Source organism: Manis javanica, chromosome 12, assembly GCF_040802235.1.
Source record: "Manis javanica isolate MJ-LG chromosome 12, MJ_LKY, whole genome shotgun sequence".
Classification (NCBI taxonomy): Eukaryota; Metazoa; Chordata; class Mammalia; order Pholidota; family Manidae; genus Manis; species Manis javanica.
This window is the reverse complement of record NC_133167.1, coordinates 39548871-39576224: the sequence shown is the minus strand read 5'-3', so window position 1 is coordinate 39576224 and position 27354 is coordinate 39548871. Positions and strand designations below refer to the sequence as shown.

The 27354-nt window shown below is 43.2% G+C and overlaps 2 protein-coding genes and 1 pseudogene across 3 annotated transcripts in view; 2 read left to right on the top strand and 1 right to left on the bottom strand.

The window, feature by feature from the left end:
* Positions 1–19176, top strand: part of LOC140845003 (general transcription factor 3C polypeptide 3) — an 81308-nt gene extending 62132 nt beyond the window's left edge. The window contains exons 19-20 of the mRNA XM_073218423.1: positions 6387–12397; positions 14628–19176. The gene's annotated coding sequence lies outside the window, so the exon portion shown is untranslated. The remainder of the gene's footprint in view (positions 1–6386; positions 12398–14627) is intronic.
* The window catches only part of LOC140845005 (uncharacterized protein C2orf66-like), a 75367-nt gene that overhangs the window by 17850 nt on the left and 30163 nt on the right, over positions 1–27354 (top strand). The gene's annotated exons all lie outside the window — the stretch shown is intronic.
* Positions 1579–27354, bottom strand: LOC140845004 (coiled-coil domain-containing protein 150-like; annotated as a pseudogene).

Here is a 27354-nt window from a genome sequence, read left to right as displayed (position 1 = left end):
ATGTTTTGTATAGCCAACCTAAAAAATGATATAAAGGTATGTTACCCAACTTTATCAATAATGGTGCCCCTTGAGGACAATACATTGGTGAAGAAAAATGTCCTTGTTCTGGATGAGGAAGATAAAAATATTCTTGGTATGTGACTGTGACTGTCATGACAATACTCAGGGACAACATAGTTACAACCTGTTAAGATTGCTCATTTCTCCTGTGCAGTAACTGGCATCTTTTTTGCTATGCAGAATTCAGGACCAAGATTGTCAGTGCCAACCCAGGACTAAGGTGAATTGTTCTGTGGGGCTCTTTGTTAGGCTGTTTCAAGGTTATGACTCTCTAATACCCTCAAAGATCTGTGTCCTTATAAAGAGGCCAAAGGGATAAGTCCCACAGGAATTATAGACAACCTGCTGGGGCTTTTACCAGCCTGCCGATCAGTTAAGCCCCAAACTTCTGAGTCACAAACACAGTATGGATGTGTTAAAAGGCTGCACTCCAGTAAACTTGCCTCTGAATGCCGATTAACAAGTCTCACCCAAGTAACTATACTCCTACAGATGATGGCAACCTACTTAAGCCTCTGAAAGTCTCCCAGTCCTTGAGTTAACTCCATGGTTTCCCAAAACCCTGTGTAAATTACTCTGCTCTGATCAGGGAGGACTGCCTGACCAACATAGCTCTCCCTGACCACAGCAAGCAGGAAATTCAACTCAATTTTTTTATATCAGATGAGCTCACCACTCAGTATGTCTCTGATGGTCATATTTGATATTCTCTCCAATTTTAGAATTGTTCAGTTGGTTTAGGTCTTGATAGTATCATCATCTACTGTTTTGGGGTATCAATTAGGCCAGATATTATGCCAGCTGTTTACATATATTGTCTGGATTACCTAATTCACCACTCAGTGTTTGAAATACATAATAAAGCTAAATTTATCGGTACATTTAACGTAGCGACACCTGCATTGGTCAGCCAAGTCTCCTGGAGCAGAGCAGACTGCCGTTCTCAATAAACTTCTTTGTATTTACAGCTCCCTTTGACATTTACAGTCTGAGCTACCTTCTATAAGATGTGCTGGTAATCACCCAGCACAGAAGGGTATATGTTTACAAGACAGTAGAAGAGTTTTTACCATTTTCCAGGTGATTTTATTTCCAGGAATAGCCTACCAGATGTTAGATTGGTAACAAGATAACAGGATAGATTGGTAACAGGATAGATTGGTAACATGGAAACAGGATATCATATCTTTTAGTTGCCATATCAACTAGTTCATCCCTAAATGTTTTCATAAAGTATAACTACAAAAATAGGAGATCTGTTGCATGATACTTAGCTACCATAAAACAAATCAATATAAGTTTATTGGGTGGAAAAAGGGGAAAGGGACAAAAAGATGGGGTAGTTCTGTATTGAAAACAAAGAGTCCATAAAAGGATAAACTCAGGTCCAAAATGTTCAGCCCGCATCAAAGATTTCATGTCCTGATGACTCTGGAAACAGGCCAGCCCTAGTCGCTGGGCTCAAGGCATCAGTGTGGTGTAACTGCACATGAATAAGCTTCTCTGTCACGGGCGTCACTTTCTCTGTAGTTCAGAATGATACTTTTTGGGCACATGTCTAAGATTCTGTTATTTTCCCATTGATGTAAAACAGACTGGCTGGACATGATGTCTTGCCTTTTATCTGGGTTCTGTTGGAAAGAAAATATAACAGTGCTCAAACTGTCTGCAGAGCAGAGGACTTATTGTGTCTTAATGAGTATCACCTGTTTATCAAGGTGGGTGGATCTAAACCAGACAGTTTGGGAGAGGTGGAACTTTCAAGAAGGAAATTTAGTTCACTGGTTTTCCTAGGAGAAGTGAAAAGAAACCTAAAGATAAGTGGAGAGAAGCTAGATGAAAGAAGAACTTCCGTAGTTAGAAATATGAGAAGGAACAAATCCAAACACGGCTTAAGCCAGCCAGGCCTCCGTGCGCACCTCTCCCAGCCACCTGTCCTCCCGGGGCAGCCTCTGCAGCCGGTTTTCTGTCAGCTCGTGTTGTAGGCCGTGGAACCTGCACTTAAACCAGCGGTGAGCTTGTTCCAGGTTTGCTGTGATCTGAACATATAAACGTTATCATTAAAAATTACAACAAACAAACACTTGAAAGTTTTTTGTGTAGCTGTTAGATATGTAAAAGACCCAAATTCTGACTGCAAGGTCTTTGCAGCTTACTTGTGTAATACACATCCTAACAGATGAGGGAGCGAGTTCTGAGTGTGAAGTTAAGAATGCATGCAAGCTTGGCGTTTTTCACGCATTTGTTACTATTTCCTGGATGGGAGGTAAGGAAGGACGGGACCCAGGAGAAAAATAAGAATGGAAGTGTAAGATGGCATTGAAAATCAATGTGGCAGTTCAAGCTGTATTTTGAATTTTGAGTTCTGTTCTCTAAGACTAAATATGTCTCCAAAGTCCCTAAACTGTAGAGGCTAGATTTTTCTCTTGTGCTTTATGAAAGCAAGAGAATGATCTAGTGAAACTGGGCCAGGTGACTAAAAGTAGTATTCTTTTTATATCCTTTATCATTAAAATATTTTACATTTTTTGCTTAGGAGCTAAACTTCCCAGTTATCTTTTTTAGATTTGAAAATACTCCCTCTGTTATTCGACCTTTGAAGGTGATCTGGAATCAGTATTCATTAATTTGACAAATATTTATTAAGGGCCTTTTTCTGCCTGCCACTTTTCTAAGTACTTGGGATACTCTGGTATTCTGAAGGTAGAGCCTACAGGATTTTATTTTATACAAATGTTGCTTAAAAACATCTCCAGAACATATCCTTTAGAATAAAAAGTAAAATGACTGGTTTTCCCCCTTTGACTATTTGTTTCGTGGATAGCATTTTCACTTTCTGATTCTGAATTCTGAGAGAGCGACATATTTCTTTCTTTCTTTCCTGGGAGAAGGCAAGTACCCTGCAGAGAGCAGGGACATCCTCTGGCTTCTTTACTCTATGTCTTCAACACCTACTGTGGTATCTGCCATAAAATAGTCCTCAATAAATATGTACCACTGTGTATTTATATTAGCCAGGTCACAGTGTGGGTACAAAATAGCAAGGTAAGAAAACAGAGCTGCACTTGTCATCTGCCTCAGAAAGCCAGAAAGCTAAAATATTTACCAGATATGTCTGTGCATCCTGATGACAGTGACGCTCCCACCCCCTCAGTCACACCCTCTCTTTCTCCAGCACTCTACCAGGGGTGGCAGGAAAGATGCTTGGAACGGCATTGTATACCACGTCCCCTCTCGTATGGTGAATGAGAGGGGAGGTAACATTTATTGAAACTTATTCTGAGCCACTATGCAGAATAACAGTAATAGGTATTAATTTCCTGACTTCTATGGATATGGAAACTGGTTAAAGTAAATATAACTTAAGGACACAGTAAGTGTCACAGTTGGCATTCACGTTCATGTTTGTCAGAGTCCATATTCCTTTTCACATACCATCCTGACAGTCACATTGTCATGTGATTTAATGGCTATAAAAGGGCTGAATCATGATCGACTGACAGCAAAGGCAATGTGACACTTTAAGCTTAAGAACCTGTTTTCTAATCTGGAAAATGAGGGGTGGTTGTGGTAGACTAGTGATTTCAAATGTTCTTTCCAGCTCTAATCTATGATTTTAAACAGAACAGAGAAAGCAGATTCAGAAATTAATAGGGCCTACTTTACACTTCTAGTTATTGATTGAACAAAGAGCTTCCACTTTTATTTTTCATATCAAATGATGCACTGAAATCCACAAACATGGTGGTCTTCCCTTCTTATATTTAGTGGTAGGAATTTGGGCTTCAGGGTTAACCTTTCAGCATTCTCATCAGGACACGGAATCTTAATCTAAAAATTACTTGTTCTTTATAACAGATTATACTTGGTATGTTACTGGTGCTTGTATTCCTGGCAACTATATTAATGATGGATTCTACACTGACCTGTGTATTTCAAGGTCATTGTGGCTGAGGAAGTTCATCTAAGTCTTTATGCCCCTGGGTCTGGCTTACCTGTTCTGATTCCATACTGGCCTCTTTCAGTTTATTCTCTGTTGCCTCTTTATATTTCTTCAGGTATCTGACAGTTTGTTCCAATTCCTGAAAACATGACACAAAAATCTTTACAACCTCCCAATGTAACATATGCAACAAAAAGCTTCCATATTGTATAAGTGGGCAGGGAAATTATGAAAGTATGATGGGGTACTTTCTTACTTCAGGCGCTACCAGAATACAAGATAAAACCTATTATCAGTTTAACCTACCGTGTACATAGGTGCATGACTACAGATTTTGATTTATGGATTCTCCTGAGAAAAAGTGACTAACATCTCCTTCCAGAATTGGAGGGATAGTTTTCATTGAAGACATTCTCTGGTGGAAGGCAGGAAAGAGCTTGGTCTCTTTAATTCCCTTTTCAGTGATATAATGTCATGCTTTGCATTAGATTGGGAATAGCTAAAAACCCTAGCAGCAGCAGGATCTGACCCACAGGGAAGGGCCAAGGAGGACAAATTTCCTGAAAGACAACGACAGTCAGTGCAGAAGTCTTGCTTAGTAACAAGTATTTTGCATATGTGCATTTAAAATGAATATTTTTAAGTCGACAACAGAGAGCTTGTGTGCTCTTCAAAGCTATAGGCTTCTTCCTAGATAACTATGATTCTAAGGACTTAGCTAAGATGAAAGTTCACATTTGTTTTCTTCCACAGAATCTAGAAAATGTAGGTGCTCTAACGCTGAGCTCGGGCATACATTGCATGATAATCTTCAGGCTGAAACGTCGGAAGCCTTTACCTGGCACCGATTCTCCAGTTCTTGCCTTATGTTCCGCTCTGCCTCAAGGCGCAGCTCTTGCTGTTTATTCTCTGTTGACATATTATACTGGCTCCTGGCCAACAGCTGCACCTCTTTCTGTAGGCTAGCCATTTCAGATACAAATTTCTGGATACTCAGTGACTGGTAGGGCACAAAGGAGGAGGTAGTTGTTAAACCTGTCCACGTTTGGGATTTTATGTGAATGGTAAATAGTTTGTGGAAATCATCTACCTGTTCATAGTTTTTTTTCTGATATTGATCCTTAATTAGCTCCATTTGCCTCAATTCTGTTTCTATTTGCTGAAAGTAAATATGGAAACAACAAAGACAGATGATCAGTGGAAAGACTGGCTTGCTCTTTTCACCTACAGGCTGACAGAGAACCTCGGAAGGCCCAGACATCAGCTCCTGCTGGGCTCTCCCTCCTGTCTGCCCTCTGACCCCAAAAGAGCAGGTTCCTGCGCAGTCCTGGGGAGACACAGATGGGCAGCCAGAATGCGACTCAGGCAGCTAATACGGAACCAAACGTGGGCGTGGCCGGTGCCTCTGCTGGGGAGAGAGGGTGCCCCAAGGCAAGCCGCTCCGTCCGTCCCGGTGCAGCCAAGGCTCCCAGGGAACACGTGGCGCCGGCAGTGCTCTGGGCCGACTTCCCCGGGGCACCACCCCCTGGCTGCCTCCCTGTCAGATCCTAGGGAAGTGTGGGGAGATTTTGCGTTTCTCATACAACCTTCATTCTCTCAATATTCTGAGCATTATTCGCCCTAGCCGACAAGTGGAGCTGAATTTGGTCCTTTTGATTCTTTATTTTCTCGTTGTTGCTGTTCACTGTCTTTTCCAGCTCAGTAAGTTTCTGCCGCAGCTCTCGGTTGGTCTGGGATATTTCCGCTGATCTGATGTTGGCTTCGTCGAGGGCTTTCTTGAGCTGTAGAACCAGAAGGAAAGTTAGAACATTTTGATCTTCCATTCAGCGAGAGAAGTTTATGTATGTTTAGCTTTATCCTTGTATTTCGTTGCCTTTGGACATTTTAAAAAGGAGGGTAAATACAGCAGTAACAATGATGTCTGATAAAGTATATTTGTGGAATAACAAAGTGATTTTTGCAATTTTTCACATTAAAAAACACAACCTTTCTCAGAACAGATAAACAATGTAAATATATGTTCATCATCTGGTTTTTAAGAGTGTGGCTGCAGAGTCAGACCAGAGTTCAAATCTCAGCTTCCCCTACTAGCCAAGCAATTTTGGATAATCAGCTTCCCTAAGGCTCAGGCTCATCCCTGGAAAAGTGAGGGCAGAGCCTCCCTCATGAGGTTCAGGTACCAGGTATATGAGATGAAGCAGAGAAGCATGCGGGGCCTGGGACACGGTCCCTGCTCAGTGCTCGTCACTGTGCCTTAAGCCTCTCTCTCTGTCATTTGTGACCTCCCGTGTGCAGAAGTGAAAATAAGTCATGTGGTAGTTTATAATACTTGCCGGTTATTGACTATCATTACATGTATTTTTATGTTTTTGTTTTAAAGATTTTAATAACTTACCTAGTGAAAAAATAGCATAGTAATTGCTATTAAAAAAAACAAGACAGCAGGCCCCTAATGGAGTCACCTATGCGAAGCCCTACATCACCAAACTGACCTGCCTTAGGGTTCCGGTTTTCCCAGACATGTAATCCTAAACCACTCCATCAGGAGGTGCCCGAGGAGCACGGGCTGCGCGAAGGAAGGTAACCCTGTGTAACCAACCTGCTTTTGTCTAGTCTAGCTTCCTTGTTCCCACCACTCCTTTCTACCTGTAACAGCCTTTCACTTTGTACACCTCCTCAGAGTTCATTTCTATCTGCTAGATTGGCAAATTTGAATGAACTTTCACTCAAACAACTCTTAATAGATAAACTGAGGCATATTAAAACTTTTAAGTCTGGTGTCAGGAGGGAACTAAAGGCGGCTCCTGATGGCCCTCGCCTGGCAAAGAACCCACTGGCCCCTGAGCGCCCTGCTTCCTCCATTCCGCTAGAGGTCATGGCGTGTGTCCCTCGAGAATCTGTGGCTTTGTGTTATGAACTTTCAGTTGGAGCATTTCTTTCTCCAGATTGGGTCTAGAAACTAGCTGGAGTTGGACTGGTTCCTGGGACAGACTGGGTCTCTCTTAGGCTGGACTGGGTCCCCTATGAAGCCTTAGGTGAAGAGAAGTTTGCTTGTTCACCTTAAAACAGAGATAATTTCGAATTACAGTGGCCACAGTGGGGAACTTTTAACCTTGATAAGCTTATCCATTTATGAGGTGCTCTAGAGAAAAAAGGGTCTCAGCTGAGCACTCGCTGTAAGGAGTAGAGGGAAACCTATTTTTCCTCCTCTAGTTTCTGGTGTCCAGGATGAGACTTGCTTGGATATCCCACTGGCTCCAGAGCCTACAGATAGGATCCTGAGAAAACCGGCAGAAGCCAGCAAAGGGCTCACTAGAATCAGCTCTCCCAGGCCTCTGTCTGTGGCGGCTGGTGAAGGGAGGGATGTGAGATTTCATGTCGTTTCTTCCTTTCCAAATTCTTACAGAACTGTCAGAAACACCTGTAAGAATTAGATCTTGGAACTGTGACTCGGGAATTTGCTTTTGGGGACCTGCTGGTGGTTGATCCTCTCCCTCCCGGGAAAAGCGACTGCCTTCATGTTTGTCTCATTTTGTGTCCTGAGAAGTGTGTGAGGTCTGCGGCCCCACTACCATGGCTGAAGAGAACACAGGCTGTAGTGCACTTGTGGCTAGCGCTCTACTCGCTGTTCTCAGCTCTCGGGGGAATTGTCTTTGTTTTCTTTTGGAGTAGCTCTGGATCTTGGGAGGAAAGGATTTTTGGCACCCTCTTTGGGGGTATCTCTTGTGTCCATAGGGTTTTCAGTACTGCCCAGGAATATTTACTGTTTGTCCCAGCTGAATCCTGGCAAGACACTTGACAGGATTTTTTTGTTTTTTTAAGTAGCTGTGTGGTCAAACTGGTAGGGTCAGAAGTTAGGGAAATTGGACCCTGATATTCAGAACCTGATAAGAACTTTGCAAAGACCTTTTGCTCTAAGCTAAAATGAAACTATGTATCAAGAGGGAAAGAAAAACATTCTGAAGCTTTTGTGGGAGGATGCACTAAACATCCCCAAGACACACAGCTCTCAATCTAGAACATAGGAATTTTTTTATTTCTATCTTAGTTGAAGATCTTCTTCCTGCTATAAAGAGGCAAATTGAAAATAGTGTAGTTGGATGGGTGGGTCAGACTCAAACAAGAATTACCAGGAGGCACAAACAGATCTTAGAGGTTTTGTTTTAAAATTTTAGCCATGAGACAGATAACAGCACTAAGAAATTCATAGTTTAAAAGGAATTGGTTTACCTGCTTAGATGGCTTCCCTTGGCAGACCCCTGCTGCTCTGGCTAGGAGTAAGTGCAAAGGACGCTACAATCAGGAACCTTTCCTTAACATTTGAAGATATTGCAGAATCTGCTGCTAAAGCAATAGCTGCCCAAGAAAAATCCCTAGATGCTCTGGCCAAAATTTCTTGATAATAGACTAGCCCTTGGTCCTCTTTTAGCTGAGCAAGGAGGTTACGTTATGGCCAACACCACTTACTGTACTTGGGTTGATACTTTTGGGGGAGATTGAGACTCAGCTATATAAGCCAACTGGCTCATTCAGTGATCTTAACAAAGTAATTCCTTCCAAGAGGTCTTTCTTTCAGTTACTTGATTTTGATAGATTTGGGCCTTGAGGATCATGACTCTGAAATACACTCCAGACATGGGGAATTATCCTGCTTACGGTAATCATAGGAGTCTCCCTAGTGAGCTATTATATTCTCTTAACAGCTTTAAATGCACATTCACAGCTGTTAAGCGGCAAGCAAATTTTTAATACGTCTCAGTTTATCTTTTGACATTACTTGGTTCACTTTACAGTTTCCCTCTTCCTCATGTGTACCCACTTAGTTTTAGGAAGAAGCAGCAGTTGAGAAGGGGGAAGATGAGAAGGTGGTATTCTCTAGGGCTGGTAGTGTTTAACATATCAAAGAAGTAAAAATTATGTGTACCTTTTCTCTCTATAGTTCATTCCTGTCACATATTTCCTAATTTAACCCTCAAAACAAACCTGTAAAAAAGGTGTGACTATTACAATTTTTTGATTGGGGAAACTGACACGCAGAAGTCCTGCCATCTGCACAGATAATGATCGCACAGCTAACAGGAGGCAAGCTGGGACCCTTGAGCAGGGTACTGAGCACTGGCCCCTGCTGCTGAGTCCTCTCCGATGTCACGTTCTTAGTCTTCACTGGGCCTTGCTAGAAGGGTTTAAGTATTCGAAGTATTCTGAACAGCTGTCTGATTAAAGGTACCTTTATTTTCAGTGCACCTTTTTGTTTCCCACAGAATTTGCTTTTTATAACACTTTAAATATTTACATACTGCTTTGCAATTCACAAAGCACTATACAAATAGTTGAATTTGACTTGGTGAATGGTCTCTGTAAACTGCATTGCTAAATGCCATCAACTTTGGCAAAATACAGATCAGCCACCCCAACCAATATCTGGAATTATTTTAATTCCTTCTTCCCCTTTGTTCATGATACATTTAGTGTCTGATGATTTTTCTACCGGCTTTTTTAATTTAGTTCTTTATTTTCAACAGAATGGCTTTGACTGGCCCTAATAATCTAAAACCTAACTAGTCTAGTTTTCTTGAGCCATGCCTTCAGTTTCTGTCTGTTCTTGCCTACTCTCCAATGCGATCAGACTCACCTTCCTAAGGACTTACACCACACCACCCCTTTCCCAGGCACTTACAGAGCTCCAGTTTTACCTAACAGTTCATACCCAACATTCTGGTAGTCAAGGCCATCTACCAGCTTGTCCCATCTAAGCCGACCACTCTTTCTCAGATATTTCCTAAAGTCTCTGCTCTGATAGAGACAAGCCCTTCTCGTTTGCTTGCATGTCTTGTTCATATTTGTACTGAAGCTTTGTCCTTTCACACACAGTGTCCCAGCCCTGTCAGTTCTGCTAGTGTCATCCAGTACTTTGGTTCGGCTTCCCTTCTCCTTCTATCACCCAACCAGCCTAAAACAAACCTTCCCTTACTTCAAATTCCTACAAAATTGTACACAGCCTCTAACTACCCAACAAAGGTCCTCTGATGTTTTCCCTATTTGTCTTATGTTGAGTAGAGATCACAATTAAACAAAGGTCATTTAGCACACACGAGAGCGTGGACCATATCTTCTGCTGCTCTGCATGTGCCTCTCAGAAGGCAGATGCATGATGGATGTTAAGTGACTTGAGGAAACGGGTGATTTGGTATCTATCAGATGGCAGTCTCCTTATTCCTCTATCTCCACTCAGTTGTCCCTCTCTGATGGAAAAGCTCTCATCGGAACAGTCCCAGTCTGGGCAGAGAATTGTATATCAGAAATTGGTTTCTTTTGTGTGTTGATTTACAAACGACACTGAGATGACTTGATTGCAGCTGGCTTGCCGGTCAAAGGGGGATTAGAAGACCGAAAGAACAACTCTGGCCATTCTTGGAAACCTTACGTAAGAATGAATTAGCATGAGAATGGCCATCTCCAAGGCCGAAAAGCCATTTTCTGAGTAGGTGACTCAGGAAAGGAGGAACTGGTTAAAGCTTGATAAATGGGTGTTGAAGAACTAGGTAATCATATACACCGGGTTGTGGGCGGCTGCGACCCTTGGTCAGCTAATCATGCATACCGAGTTGTGGGCGGTTGCCACTCTGGTCAGCTTATCTTGCTGGAGCTCCCTAACATTTGAGGAGTGGTCTTATCTTCCTTTTGCTTAACCCCCAGGATGTGGCACTAGCCAGAAATTATGGAAAATTACTATGAGTAAGTGCTTTTTGAAAATGCCATATAAACCCCTGGCTTTGAGTGCTCTGGGTCCTTGTTGAAACCCGCTGCGCCGGGCAGACACTTGGACCCCAACTAGCTGGAAATAAACCTCGCTGCGTGACTTGCATTATCGTGAGTGTCTTCTGTCTATTTGAGAGGTGGTCGACTCCGGACCCTAACATTTTGGGGGCTCGTCCAGAATCGCTAGATCCCTCCTCAGGGAGACAGACGATCCCCCGATACCGAGGTGTACTCAGAAGCCGCGGCAGGAGGTTTGGCCACCTCCAAGAGGGGAGGACTGAAACAGGTTCTCGACCGGAGAGACTGAAACAGGCCTCTGCCCTGTCTCAATTGAGAAATCTCACGGAAAGGAAGGAGCGGGTAACGACACTGGAGGCTCCATTACTGGAAGTCGCGGGAGACGTCCCCGACGAGGCGGTGCCTGAACGACGTCCTTAGTGGACGCCGTTTGGACAGCTAGGTAAGGATCCTGAGGGTTGTGTGATTGAGACGGCGCCTGTGGATGTGGTGTGGCTGACCGGCCGGTGGGTGTTAGAAAACTCGGTTTGAATTTGTATGTTTGCTGGCTTTGTGTCCCTTGTCTTTTTCTGGCTTCTTTTTGTAATAATAATGTGACAGGCTCAAGTAACACCTAAAACCCTGCTCCTGAGCCACTTCCCTGAGATCCGCACCAAGGCTCACAATTATGGCATGGAAATAAAGAAAGGTAAGTTTGATACCCTCTGCTCTAAAGAATGGCCTACTTTGAAGGTGGGCTGGCCACCCCAGGGGACCTTTTCCCTGGACATTATTAAGAGAGTCTGAGGTGTTATCAGCCGGCCCGAATTACAGGGCCACCCAGACCAATACCCCTATATTTTGATGTGGCAGGCTTTGGTGGAAAGTCCTCCCTCCTGGCTAAAACCATTTGTCCCCGAGAAGCCGGAGGAACCCCCCTCGAGTACTGGCCATCTCTCAGGCTCCCAACCACCTGACTGCACCCACTCTTACGGCCCGTTCGAAACTCCCGGGGGACCCATCCAAGAAACCCATCTTACAGGCAGGGTCAGACCTGTACCCCTCCCTGATAGACCTAGATCTTGAAGAAGACCCCCTCCATACATGCCTGTGGCGCCGCTCCAACCTGAGGCGGCCACCCCTCCCTAGCCCCCTCACTCGCCCACCTTCCCGTCAGCCCTCCCAGCCCCAACCCAGGGACCAGTGCGGGGATTAAGGCCCCGCAGGCACAGGGAAGAGACCTCAGAAGAGGAACCGTCCTCCTCCACCTCAGCCAGGGCCCCCGTTCTCCCCGTACGGGCCCTGGGAGGTACTGGCCCAGGTGGGGAACGATCTTACCAGTATTGGCCCTTTTCAAGTAGTGATCTGTATAACTGGAAGGCTCATAACCCCCCTTTTTCTGAAGATCCAAGGGGTCTAACGGACTTGAGTCTGTCATGCATACACATAACCCCACCTGGGACGATTGTCAGCAGCTCCTTAAGACCTTGTTCACTACTGAAGAACGTGAGCGAATCCTCACGGAGACCAGAAAGAATGTCCCCGGCGACAATGGACAGCCGACAACCTTGCCGGACCTGATGGACGAGCGCTTCCCCCTGAATAGACCGGATTGGGACTTTGGGAACGCAGAAGGTAGGGAGCGTCTCCGAGTCTACCGCCAGACTCTTATGGCAGGTCTCTGAGCGGCGGCACGCTGCCCCACCAATTTGGCTAAGGTAACAGCTGTAATGCCAGGGAAAAGTGAAAGCCCAGCCATATTTTTAGAATGCCTCTATGATGCTTATAGACAGTACACCCCTCTAGACCCCCTGGCAGAGGAGAATCAGTCAGCTATAATTATGTCCTTTATAAACCAAGCTGCCCCAGATATTAGGAAAAAATTATATAAGCAAGAAGGATTGGGGGAAATGACCATTCGAGATCTGATAGAAGTGGCAGAGAGGGTTTTCAACACTTGAGAGGCCCCGGAAGAAAGAGAGGATAGGATCAGAAAAGAAAATCAGGAGTAGAAGGAAAGAATTAGGATAGAAGAGAGCACCTGGGTAGGGAAAGCAGAAGGCAGCATAAGGAGATGGCAGGAATCCTGCTGGCAGGGGTACAAGGCACAGCCTGGGGAAGACCAGGTCCAACCGGACCGGCCCGACCTTGGAAACCGCAGCGCAGGCTAGATAGGGGACAATGTGCATTCTGCAAAGAATATGGACATTGGAAGAGGGAATGCCCCAAGTGCCAGGCCAGACCAGACAAGACGCTCAGGTTTTGCTGGCAGGAATGGACAGTGACTAGGGGAGATGGGACTCGGGTCCCCTCCCCAAGTCTTGGGTAACTGTGTATGTAGAGGGGAAACCAATGGGATTCATGGTAGACACAGGAGCCCAGTACTCAGTTTTAAACAAGCCTACAGAGATCCTGTCTCAGAAAACCAGCCTGGTGCAAGGGGCAACTGGGTCCAAAGTTTATTGATGGACCAGTAAGCGCCAGGTGGACTTGGGCCACAATCAAATGACCCACTCCTTCCCGGTTATCCCTAAATGCCTGGCCCCCTTGTTAGGGCGTGATCTCCTAACCAAGGTCCGGGCCTGTATCCACTTTGAGCCGGACAGCATCAAAGTGATGGACGGCCAAGGACAGCCCCTTCATGTCCTGACCCTGTCCCTCGCGGATGAGCGTCGCCTGTTTGCCATGCATGGCACCTCTCCCCCTACAGAGTGGCCCCATGAGTTGGATTACTGGCTTAGAATGTACCGTCAGGCATGGGCAGAAATAGCGGGTGTGGGTCTGGCAGCCCACCGAGCACCAGCAGTGGTCGAAAGTCAAAGCCTCGGCCCAGCCTATTTGGGTCCGACAATACTCCATGTCCACTGAGGCGCGAAAGGGGATTGCCCCACACATTAACTGCCTCTTAGAAGCTGGGATACTGAAACCCTGCCACTCCGCCTGAAACACCCCACTTCTTCCCGTTAAGAAACCAGGGGGAAAAGATTACAGGCCAGTCCAGGACTTGAGGGAAGTAAATAAGAGAACCGAGGACATCCACCCCACAGTCCCCAACCCTTACACCTTACTAAGTCACTTGCCCCCTTCACATGTTTGGTACACCACCCTAGACCTAAAGGATTTTTTTTTAGCATAGCCCTGGCACCCAGCAGCCAAAACATTTTTGCCTTTGAATGGCATGATGACAACACGGGAACTCATGGACAGTTGACTTGGACTAGACTGCCACAAGGCTTCAAAAACTCTCCAACCCTGTTTAATGAAGCCTTAAATCAGGACCTGGACTCGTTTCGCCAGAGCCATGATTCAGTTACACTCCTGCAATACGTAGATGACTTGCTTCTGGCAGCCCCCACCGAGGCTAAATGCCGACAGGCCACTGGAGACCTCCTCCAGGAACTAGGACAATTGGGCTATCGAGCCAGTGCAAAGAAGGCTCAAATATGCAGGCAGACAGTCACTTACCTAGGATATGAATTAAGCGAAGGAACCAGATGGCTAATAAAGGCCATGAAAGAGACTATTCTTAGGCTTCCAGTCCCGACCTCAGTCCGAGAGGTCTGCGAGTTTCTAGGAACGGCAGGCTACTGCCGACTATGGGTTTTGGGGTATGCTGAGAAAGCAGGGCCCCTGTATGAAGCAATCAAAGATAAGGCCCCCTGGGCCTGGGGGCCAAATCAACAAAAGGCCTTTGACGAACTCAAGGCTGCCCTCTTAAAGGCACCAGCCCTGGCGTTACCAGACCCCCTAAAATCCTTCACCCTCTTTGTCGATGAGAGGAAGGGGATAGCAAAAGGAGTGCTAATGCAGCACCTGGGGCCATGGAAGCGTCCGGTTGCCTATTTATCCAAAAAACTTGATCCAGTTGCAGGAGGATGGCCCCCATGTCTAAGGATCATCGCCGCAGTGGCCCTAATGGTAAAAGACGCAGACAAACTCACCTTTGGGCAGCATCTAAAGGTGGTAACTCCTCATGCAATCGAGGGAGTCCTGAAGCACCCCCCTGGTAAGTGGATGACTAATACCCGCCTGACCCATTACCAGGGACTCCTGTTGGATGCACCCCAGATCATCTATGCCAAACCTGCTGTTCTAAATCCAGCCACCCTTCTGCTGACCCCAGATCTAGAGGTCCCCCTGCATGAATGCCAAGAAATCCTGGCAGAGATCACTCAGGTGCGCCCTGACCTCCAGGACATGGCCCTTCACAACAGTGAGTTGGTATGGTACACTGGCAGAAGCAGCTTCATCATGGACGGGATGCGAAGGGCAGGTGTGGCAGTAGTGGACCAAGATGGGAATGTCATCTGGAGTGCCTCGCTTCCCCCGGGGACCTCAGCCCAAAAAGTTGAACTGATTGCGCAGGCAGAGGTGCTAGAATGAGCTGAAGAGAGATGGGTGGCTGTCTACACCGATAGCCGCTATGCTTTCGGCACTGTCCATGTGCATGAAGCCATCTACCGGGAGAGGGGCTTTGTTACAGCAGAAGGAAAGAACTACACAATCTCCCAGAGGTACAGAGGTTGCTAGCAGCTGTGCAAAAGCCCTGGGCAGTTGCAGTGGTTCACATCCCTGGACACCAGTCTGCCCGAACCTCGGAAGCTGAGGGAAACTGGTGAGTAGATGAGGCCGCAAAAAAGGCGGCAATAGCTTCACCAGCTTTGGCACTCGCCCTGCCAGCACTGGAGCTTCCGCACCTGTCCCCGCGACCTGATTACACCCCAGAAGATCTCCAGTGGATCCAAAACCACCACTGCCCAGAGCTTGATCAACATGGGTGGCATCGAGACCCAGAAGGAAGACTAATACTGCCAGCAAAACTAGGACTGTTCCTCCTTTCCAACCTGCACCAAGCCACCCATTTAGGAAAGAGAAAGTTGCTGACAGTTCTCGAGTCCACCCGCCTTAAGCTCCCACAACAAGCCGTCCAGATCCAGGAAATCGTGGACCGATGTGTTGGGTGCCAGGCTATGAGACCCAGTAGGAAGGGACCCCTACACACAGGAACAAGGGTATGGGGGAGGGGGCCGGGACGGAGCTGGGAGGTAGATTTTACTGAAGTAAAGCCTGGGAAGTATGGGTATAAGTACTTGCTAGTATTTGTTGATATTTTGTCAGGCTGGGTAGAAGCCTTCCCCATGAAACGAGAGACTGCCCAGGTTGTTGCTAAGGCATTACTAGAAGAAATCATACCCCAATATGGGGTCCCTGAGGTTTTAGGGTCTGATAATGGTCCGGCTTTCATCAGTAAAATCCTAAAAGGACTGGCCCAAGCGGTGGGGACTAATTGGAATTTACATTGTGAATATAATCCCCAGAGCTCAGGGCAAGTAGAAAGAATGAATTGGGCCCTGAAAGAGACCTTATCTAAATTAGCCATTGAGACTGGTGGGGACTGGGTGACCCTCCTACCCTGTGCTATCTTCTGGGTTCGGAACTCCTCTTATGTGCACAGATTGACTCTCTTCGAAATTCTATATGGGAGACCACCCCCCATTATTGTCCGTGCCTTGCCGGACCAAGACCCTAATGTAACCCCAAATTATCTAGCCAGTTTGAAGGCCCTGCAGAAAGTCTAACATGAGATTTGGCCCTTGGTGCGCTCTTTGTATGAGACAAGAGACACACCGAACCCAGAACATGGCATCGCCCCAGGGGATTGGGTATGGGTAAAGAGGCACAGGACCCAAACCTTAGAAAAAAGATGGAAAGGTCCTTACGTAGTTGTTCTGGTTACCCCAACTGCCTTAAAGGTTGATGGCGTTGGACCTTGGGTCCACCACTCCCACGTGCGCTGAGCCACCCAGCCAGAGCAAAGACAAGCCAGAGAGTGGACCGTGCGGTGGCACCATGATAACCCCCTGAAACTACAGATCTCGAGACCTCGAGAACACCCCGAACCTCCCGCCCAGCCTGATGATGAAGTGGCTACTAGTCCTGACCCCACTCAACAACTGGAAAGAAAACCATGCAGAGACCAACCCTCATCGACCTTATAAGCAGACATGGATCCCGATGGATGGAAAAACTGGTAAAACCCTCAATGAAACCTCCAGCACGGCCCCACTAAACACCTGGTTCCCTGACTTGTACTTGAACGTAGACAAGGTAGCAGACATTGAAGGAATGAAAGGGGGAAGCTGGCGTAAAGTGCGCAGCCCCGGATCTCTGTAAGTCGAAATGGGTTTTATGCATGTCTTGGGTTTCGGAAAGGACCAGAGGGGCTTCAGTGTGGAGGAGCTGAGTCCCTTTACTGTGCACAATGGAGTTGTGTTACCACCAATGATGGAGAGCAAAAATGGCAAGTAACCCCGCTCCTCAGCACTCTCTCATTTATTAAGCCATGCACCCGAACTCGGTACAATTCTAACTGCAATCTAGTAAAGCTCCAGTTTACAGAAGAAGGGAAAAGAGACAAGCGATGGCTATCAGGGTTAACTTGGGGCCTACTTCTCTATCAGAAACCTATGTTTGGAACTCTTCTCCAGATCAAATTGAGAACCAAGGTGATAGTCACAGCTCCTGTGGGTCCAAATCTAGTGTTAGCTTCTCCCGCCCTCCGCCCAAATCAGGTATTGGTAATGAGTCCAATAAGTCCAAATCAGGCCTCCTCCCGCCCCTACTAAAAGCCCAGATAACAAGAACACCCCAAAAAAGGTAACAAAACCCCAGACTCTTATCCACAATACAGTGCTGGTGGGAGGTGTGGTTGTGAGCACCTCTAATCACCTAATCACTTCTCCTTTGCTCGCCATGCTGGGCCTTATGGCTGGGCTCATCTCCATAGGAGGTACCTCTGTGACCCCCCTGGCACCTGCTGTGCAGGCTGCCGAGGACCCCCTATGGAAACTGATGCACGCTATGTATGAGACCCTTAATGCTACCAGCCGTGACTTCACAGCCTCCTGCTGGCTGTGTTATGATATAAAGCCTCCATTTTATGAAGCCATAGGTCTAACTGCCACTTATAATGTATTAACTAGTGTGAATCCCTCTCAGTGTTCATGGGGAGACCGTAAAATAGGCTTAACTCTACAGCATATAAGCGGTAAAGGGACCTGCCTGGGGAAAGTGCCACAGGATAAACAAAGTTTATGCACTTCCATAAATGCCGCCCCTAGTTGGAATAACATAAAGTGGCTAACCCCAGGAAGTGATGGATGGTGGATATGTTCCATGACTGGCCTCACCCCGTGCCTCTCATCCTCAGTCCTTAATGCTTCTAAAGAGTTCTGTATCCTAGTGACTGTGATACCCCGCATCCTCTACCACTCCAAGAAAGCATATATTCACATTGGAGTAAAGACACACGAGCCTAAGAGATAAGAGAGAGCCCATCACTGCTGTAACCATTGCTACTCTATTCAGTTTAGGACTAGCTGGGGCCGGAACTGGCATAGCCTCTCTGGCCACTCAACAAGCAGGTATGACATCCCCAAGAGCAGCCATAGATGAAGATATAGAGAGAGAATAGAGACCTCCATTAGTCATTTAGAAAAATCTCTCACCTCCCTATCCGAAGTCGTACTCTAAAATAGAAGAGGGCTTGATTTATTGTTCCTCCAACAAGGGGGAATATGTGCTGCGCTAGGAGAAGAATGCTGTTTTTACGCTGATCATACAGGAGTAGTAAAAAAATCCATGGCTAAAGTAAGAGAAGGATTAACCAAAAGAAAGAGAGAAAGAGAAGCACAACAAAACTGGCTTGAAGCATGGCTTAATAGGTCTCCCTGGTTTATCACCCTAGTTTCTACCCTAGTTGGCCCATTAATTTTACTTATATTCATTTTAACTTTTGGCCCCTGCATTCTAAACAAACTTATTAATTCTGTAAAAGACCGTGTTAATACCGTCCAACTCCTGTTCTTGAGACAACAATACGAAAAGTTGCCCGCTCCTGTGGGCCCCTACGACTGCCCTGCCCTACAAATGAGCAGGATTCCTCATTGTAACAACAGAAAGGGGGGAATGTAAGAATGAATTAGCATGAGAATGGCCATCTTCAAGGCCGAAAAGCCATTTTCTGAGTATGTGACTCAGGAAAGGAGGAACTGGGTAAGGCTTGCTTGATAAACAGTTGTTGAAAAACAAATTAATCATAGACACAGGGTTGTGGGCGGCTGCGACCCTGGTCAGCTAATCGTGCATAGCGAGTTGTGGGCAGTTGCCACTCTGGTCAGCTTCTCTTGCTGAACCACCCTAACATTTGAGGAGTGGTCTTATCTTGCTTTTGCTTAACCCCCAGGATGTGGCACTAGCCCAAAATTATGGAAAATTACTGTGAGTAAGTACTTTTTGAAAAAGCCATATAAACCCCTGGCTTTGAGTGCTCTGGGTCCTTGTTGAAACCCGCTGCGCCAGGCAGACACTTGGACCCCAGCTAGCTGGAAATAAACCTCGCTGTGTGACTTGCATTATCGTGAGTGTCTTCTGTCTATTTGAGAGGTGGTCGACTCCGGACCCTAACACTTAGAGCCGATTCTCCTCTTAAAGGCCTTGACCTAAGAAGAAACCTTTTTGTCCCCTGACGCCATACCTCACTTGTCTCCCGCTGCACTGCTTTCTTTGCAGTTTCTCTCTCTGTTTGAAATTGCTTTTTTAGAGCTTCTATGCATTCAGCGTGAAATTCTGCTTCCATTTTGGACTCTTCTGTCATCCGTTCTCTGTTTTGAAAAAGACAGATGATAGATCACTTTAGAAATCATCTTAGGAGGTAAGAAATACCTGGAGGGGAATTTGCAACTGTCCAAAGGTGTGTGATTTACAAATGAGATCAATTACCAGGTAAACCACACTGATCTGGAGCTCATAACAAAAGGAAAAAAAAAAACATTTACCTGTAGCATTAAAAACAAAAAGTCATTCAATATAAAAGGATCCAACCAAACCAGTGAAATACATACTCTTGTACTCTTGTCTTAAACCAATATTGAATAGTCTTGAGCAACATCTGGCCAGATCTCAAATATGAAAAATACCTTCTGTGCTTTAGCTTACACTTGTCTCCCATATCAATAATGTTCACTACCTGAAAGGAATAAAGATCTATGTGCACAGTGCATTTCCCTTGGTTTTAATTAATAACATTTTCATGGAAAGTTATTAATATCTAAGTCATATTTACCTAGACACAGTTTAAGACAAGGCTTTGGTAGCTGGACCTGAACTTGATGGGTTTGCTCTAACTAACCTCAGGCCAAAACTGAAAACAATTACTGTTTTAGCATTTGCTTAGATGGAGTCACCCACTCCTGGACAAGTTATTGTGCTGTTATTCCTTTTCCAAATCATACTTTTAAAGGACGCATAAGGATTTGACGGAGGAGGCTTGGCAGGAACAGTCCTTCCTGTCAAAAGCAGCGAGCTGAGGGGAGGGCTGACGAGGGGATCCATTTGACCACACGCCAGCCAGCCGGCGTCTGCTGTGCTCGGTCCTGCCTGTTCTTACCATGGCTCTTTGCTGGGGTATCATCTCAAAGTAGGAGACAAGGGTTTTCTGGTTTATGTGAATGAGCCAAACTTACTCCCCCTGAGGCTCTTCCCTACTTTCTCTGTGACTACACTGCCCTTACTTGAACGTTTCCAAACTGCGTCGCTCCAGTTCTTTGTTTTCCAGTTTCTGTTGAACATTGTCAAGCTTTGTCTGCAGGTGATTATTTGTCTGGAGAGCTTGCCCCAGGCTCATCGCCAGTTTCCTGTTGTCTTCTGTAGCTACATCTAGAGCTTTCTGTAGAGTCTTCATCTGAAAGAAGTGTTTTTAATTCCACAATAATAGATGCAAGAAGTTCATAACATCATATATTCACTCCTTACACTTTATTATCAGGTGGAAACAATAATTGGAACAGGAACCAGAGGTTCCAGATGCCTAGAATATGTATGTGGGAACTTATTACAGACATTGCTTAGGAAACTCTTAGAACGAATGGGAAGGGTAATGTTCCATTAGATCACTAGAGAGCTTTGGAAAATAGTCAACTTAATTTATCCTAAGTTTAAAATTTTAGACTAGTTGAATCCCCCCCTCCTGATCCTATGACCTTCTGGTCTTGCTGCCTAGAGAGATAAGAACTGACAACTTGTATATCCTTGTATATCCTTCCAGAAAAAGCTTATTTATATGAACTACCCATGTTTTGTATATGTGCCTATATACAGCTGTATATTCATGTGTGTGTGTGTGTGTATACATGTGAGCACACACAGGTGTGTGTCTTATTAATAGTGGGATCACTCTAGCTACTACTGCCTGAGATAAAAGTTAATCTCTAAGCCCTTTACCTTCTACAATCATTTATGCATTAATAAATGAAAATAATGTGGACCATATAAGACACAGAGAACTAGGCATAACTGTGAAACTCACTATAAGACCGCAGGTGCATTTCCCACTTGTAATTATGTCACTGTCCAAAGCACAGATTTGAATAGGAAGGAAATTTACCAATTGTTTTTTTCCATTTTTCTAAAATACAAGAGGACAATTAAATAAATAAATAAATAAAAATTATCTATAAAACCCTGACCCATACCTCACTGTTGTGCTGGGCATCCACAACAAGCATTCTCGCCTGCCACTGGTCCACTTCTGCTTCTAGTTTTTGCACCCTCTGTTGATTTAGAGCCCTAAAATTGGAAAACACAGAATAGGTAACTATAGAAAAGAACCACCCGGGAATAATACTGTTGGGACCTACAGGGCACTCTTCTTACAAGAAGCCCGCGTAGCATATGGAGTAGGCTACAGATGCTCAGAGTATCTGAGAGTTGACAGGTGACAATCAGCAGCCTCGGCTTCATATTAAGAAACTGAGGCTTCTGTGGATTAAAATTTGTCCCATCTGTAATTTAATTTGCCTTGGTACATTAAACTATCAATATGTGTTAACAACTAACCCATGGGCTGGTAATTTTATTGTGCTGTGTGTGTGTGTGTGTGTGTATCACTAGTACAAAAATGTATCACCTCTGGATGGATTGTCTTGCTGTCTTTGCTTCTAGAAACAACAGCTACCGAGAATTTTACTATGAATGGTAAATCTTTTTAATAACCATCACTTTGTTTTTTTAAGCTCAGATACACACAATATGTAAAAAATAAAGCAGCACAATGAAGTATATAAAACTCACTTGTACGCCCATAGCATAGAGGTAACATGTACCACTAAGACACTACAATTTATTTTAGAGGTTTTCCTAAATTCAGACCATTTGTTCATTAACCTAAAAGGGAAACTTTTATGTAACTTTGAAACATTCCAAGTAGTCTACCTATAAAACATGGCTAGCAGTTGTTCTCAGCATGTTCTAAAATAATTATTAATCTTTAAATAGGACACTGATAAATGGATAATTAATTCAAACCTAAGTAGGCACTTAGCTTCAATTATCCTGACAATTACTATTCTGTAGCCCTAAAGGGAGGTTTAAATGGTATAGAATACAGCAAGGGTATTACAGCAACGTATCACATGAATTTCTAGAATACATACTCTTTTATATCACTACAAAATATGAGAATTTTGAATTTCAGAAATCAGGGTTATTTCTAGTTCTGTATTTTCCCTAATTTGCTAGTTCTTTTAACACCATGAGTTTTTCACAAAGGAAGCTCTATAAAGTGACTTTGTTTCTTGATGGCACCGTGCTCCTTCCTATGCACTAGAAAATCACAAGTACAAAGACAGAAAAATAATCTCCCGTACCTTTCTTTCTTGAGGCCTGCAATCTCTGAGTCCCTCAGCCCAAGCTCTATTTGTACTTTTTCCAGAGCAGCTTGCATCTTACTGTGAGAAGTCAGCATGGTCTCCAACATGAGTGCAACTTTGCAGTTGTCTTCTTTAGCCTCTGCCAATTGCTGCTGAAAGTTTCCCACCTAACAGATAATGAGACAAGACAAAAATATTTGATGCTTTCTGGTTACTCTGCTGCTGCTCAGTCCCCTTACTTCCAGGGAAGAGCATGGAAACCAGCCATATTAGAATGCTCCAAGGAATAAAGTACATTTTTATTTTGTTTATGTTATTGTGTCTTTGAGAAAAAGACAACTAGACCCCTTATCCTATGGATCCTATGGAGACTGAGCAGGGCTTTCCAACAACTGTCAGAGTCCCAGCACATATTGGAACTGGAGACTTCAGGATCGACAACTTCTGGGGTCTAACGGTGGTCCCATGTTGGCCTGCGCTGGGCCTGCTCAGCTCTCTTATGACAGGGGGCAAGAACAAATCACATGTGGAACTCATCAATTCTTTTAGAAAAAAATAAAGTAGAAGCTGCTGAAGAATGATGTAACTCACAACCCTCTTCAGAGATGGAAAATATAGTAGCTGCTGTCAAGGACAAGTTGGGCTGTGACCTCTGTTCCCATCAAGCAAATACACTGTTAACTAGAAAGCATTTAGTGATTTAACAATATGAAATCATAGCAGTTTTATATCATGTTAATAAGACATAAGTAGGCAGAAGTTGTTATTACCTAGGTCAGATGTGTTTCAACAGAAAAATTTGGACTTTTGATGATTTTGAGACAGGAATTTAAAAAATTGGAATTAAGTTATATATTTTTAAGGGAAGTATTTTAAAGGTCTTCTAAAGTTTCCTTTACCAATCCTCATTTTTTTCTTAGTAAAGTAACAAGAAATGATTATGTCTTGCAAAAGATTTCATAAGAGCCTCATCTCAGTAAGAGACTTCAAAGAGGATTGATGCCTTGCCTTCTTATTCTCCCCGTCCTCCAAAGCCTCGAGGTCTCCTTTCAACTTCTGAGTCTCTCTCGGGGCTATAACACGACACTTCATTGTTTGTGAGAGCTCCTCCTCATTCTTTTCAAGAATGGATTTCTCCTTGGTAGAAAAAAAGGAATGGTAACTTTTCCAAAAGCATAATAAGATGCAGCAATTTAGAAATCAAACTTAAAATGTTTAAATATTCTTACTATAAATAAGAACCAGCATTATTCATTGTTTTCCCTTTAAAGAAAACTACAAAGCAAAAAAAAACCTGAATAAACATGGACAAGCCTTATATATGGTTTGTGATGATCCAAGTACAGAATAAGGGGTAAAGGAGATAAGACTATGAAGCTAAGATGTAAAATTACAGAGAAATATGATCATGGAATTTGAAAAATTTAATGTAAGTGCATGAATAGAATAAAAGCAAAGATGATTAAGTACTAAATAGTATCACAGAAGAATGAACCCTTATTAGAAGAATTAGATATTTATATCTCAAAACACTTGCTGTATCTACACAATCATTTCAGGTGATCTTCATACTAAACATCACTCTTTTAAAAAATTTTATTTTGAAATAATTATAGACCTACAGGATGTTGCAAAAAAAAGTGCAGACTCCCATGTACTCTTTGCCCTGCCTCTGATGAGTGATGTTTTATATTGCTGTAGTTCAACACCAAAACCAGGAAATTGACTTTGGTTCATTATTGTTAGTTAGATTAGTGGACTATAGACCTTACTCAGTTTTCACCATTTTTTAACCTCTGTTCATCTGTGTGTGTGCCCATGTGCATAGCTTTATGAACATTATTATGTGAATGCCACCACAGTCAAGATACAGAACCATTCCATCACCACAAAAGATTTCACTTGTGGTATTTCTTTGTATTCACATCTCCCCAAACCCATCCCCTGGCCACCGTTTTCTATTTCTATATAGAATTTAATATAATGTTATTTAATACAACTGATTTTTGTATAGGTAATACATTCACATTATTCTGTAACAGCTTTACTGGGGTATAATTGACATAAAATAAGCTGTGTATAGTTACAGTGTATATTCCATGTGTATAAACTCTTGAAACCATCGTCAAAACACTGAACATCTCCATCATCCCAAAAGTTCCCTTATGCCTCCTTGTAATCTCTCCCTTCTCTCCTCCTGTTCCTACATCTCTACCCAAAGCAACAACCGATCTGTGTTTCCTATCACAATAAATTAGTTTTTGTTTTCTAGAATTTTATATAAATGTAATCGTATGTACTTTTTTGAGTGGCTTTTTTCATTCAGCATAATTATTTTGAGATTCATTCAATCTTCTGTGTTTATCAATAGTTCATTCCTTTCTGTTGCTGAATAGTATTTTATTATGGGGATATGCCACAATTTACTTATCCATTCATCTGCTGGACACTTGAATTATTTCCAGTTTTAAGCTATTACAAACAAATATGCTGTGAAAAGTTGTGTACAAGTTTCTGTGCAGGCGTATGCTTTCATTATCTTTGGTAGATACTTAGGAGTGGAATGGCTGGGTCATACTGTAGTGGTTATGTTTCACTTTTAAAGAAACTACCAACCTATTTCCCAAGTGTTTGCATTACATTACCTTCCTTTTAGCAGTGTATGAGGCTTCCAGTTGTTCTACATCCTCACTAACACTTGGTATGACCAGCTTTTCAATTTACACATTCTAATAGGTATGGAGGCATATCTCATTGTGGTTTTAATTTGCATTTCCCTAACGACTAGTGTTTAACATCTTTTCAAGTCCTTATTTACCGCCCAAATTTATCTTTTTGGTGGGATGCCTGTTCAAATATTTTGCCATTCTTTTTCTTGGATTTTCCTAGTGAGTTTTGAGAATTTTTCATATTTTGGAGGCAAGTCCTTTATCAGATAGGTGATTTGCAAACATTTTCTTCCAGTGTATAGTTTATCTTCTGATTATCTTACCAATATCTTTGAAAAGCGCAGCTGTTAATTTATCATCTTTTTCCTTTATGACATTATGCTTTTGATGTCAACGCTTAAGAAATCTGCACAATTTAAGGTCACAAAGATTTCCTCCTGTTTTCTTCTAAACATTTTACAGTTTTAGGTTTTACATGTAGGGCTCTGATCAATTTTGAGTTAATTTTTATATACAGTGTGAGGTATAGATCAAAGGATTTTTGTTTGCTTTTGCATATGCCTACCCAATTGCTCCAGCACTGTGTGCTGAAAAGGCCATCCTTTTTCTGCTTTCACTTTTGTTGAAAATGAAATGTTCATAAAGTTATTTTGAGTAGAAAGCACAGTTCACATTACACTTAAGGTACATAAGAGTGAAGTGTAAAATCTCCCAAACACTGAGTTTCCTTATGCAAAACTAAGTTTTTAAAAAAATGTAAATTGATTTTATATAAAATCAATGTATTGTGAATTAGGTATCTGCGCATTACAAGTGTATACATTCTTTCTCTTCTACCCCTTTGGAACACAAACAGTAAAATTCTACATGTACTCTTCTGCATCTTGTTTTAAACTATACATACACACATATGTATTGTATATATGTCTTTCAGCAGTATTCCAAACCATAGATACACAATGATTTATTTGGCCAGTGTCTTATTGATGGAATCTTGGTTGTTTCCAGTGTTTTGCTGCTACCGAACATGGTTACGAGTAACCTTGTAAACATGTCACATGTACAAGCTAGTGTATCTGTAGGTAAGAGTCCTAGAAGTACAATTGTGGGGGAAAGTAATAAATATTGCCAAATTGCCCTTCAGAGGAAGTTGTACCATTTTATACTCCCAACAGCAAAAAAGAATGTTTTCCCCACACTTTCCTCAAGGTTATTACACTTCTTTAAAACTTTTCACCTGTAACACTTAAAATACTTTTTCTGTGAGGATCCAAAAATAGTACACAAGCTGCCAATATGTAGGTTCTAAAAACCTATTTGATTTTGTTTTAGAAAGGTACAAAAAGCAGACTGTATTTTATAACCTTCTTATAAACACAATTTTACTAGTGTTTATAAGGCCACTAGCAAAAAATGTTCACAGAAATGTTCTAGTCAACTGTAGAAGACAAGCTATAGTACTTTCTATTTTTATGTATCAAACAAAGATGGATGCTCTAAAAAGTTTTCTTTGGAAAATACTGTCCATGTTCAAGTTTTTAGGGCTTTAAAGTATTTCTCTCTTAAAATCAGACTTTCTCTAAATATTTTACTGCAGATATTAAGGTTAGGTAGATACCTTTAAATTTAAAAAAAAATTAAAAACCTGAATGGTTACTGTTGAGGCAAATCTGGTATTTCTATGTCCAAAATAAAAATGAATTATGTGATAGCCAGAATACTGGTTTCAATCTACCTCGTCAGTTTTTCCTATTTGTGAAGAACCTGATTTCTTTATTGTTACTCATACCTCCAAACATTATCTTTCTGGGTTGTTATTGTTACTACTTTGCTTCATTGTGTTGTAAGTTGGAATTCCCTTACCATTTAATTTGTGGTCTTCACTTACCGAATTCACTTTAAGAAAATTTGGCGACTCATCATTTATTAATGGTCTTGAAGCAAGACTGTCTATTTTACCTTCCAGCCTTCCCTCCATAGTTTTAATAGCATTGAAAAGAGTCTTTAGAGAGATTCCAGAGTCTCCAATCTCCTGAGAAGATCTCCTCAAAGTCCGGGTCGGCGCACAGGTCACATGGCGTGTGGAGTTGGGAGTGACACTGGGCAGTGCAGCGGAGGCAGCTCCTTCCTTCCCAGTGTTCGCGTGGGGCTGATAGCTTTCAGGCGGCCTGGAAAGTGCAGGCCTCTCCGGAGACTTACTTCTTCTGGGCAGCAT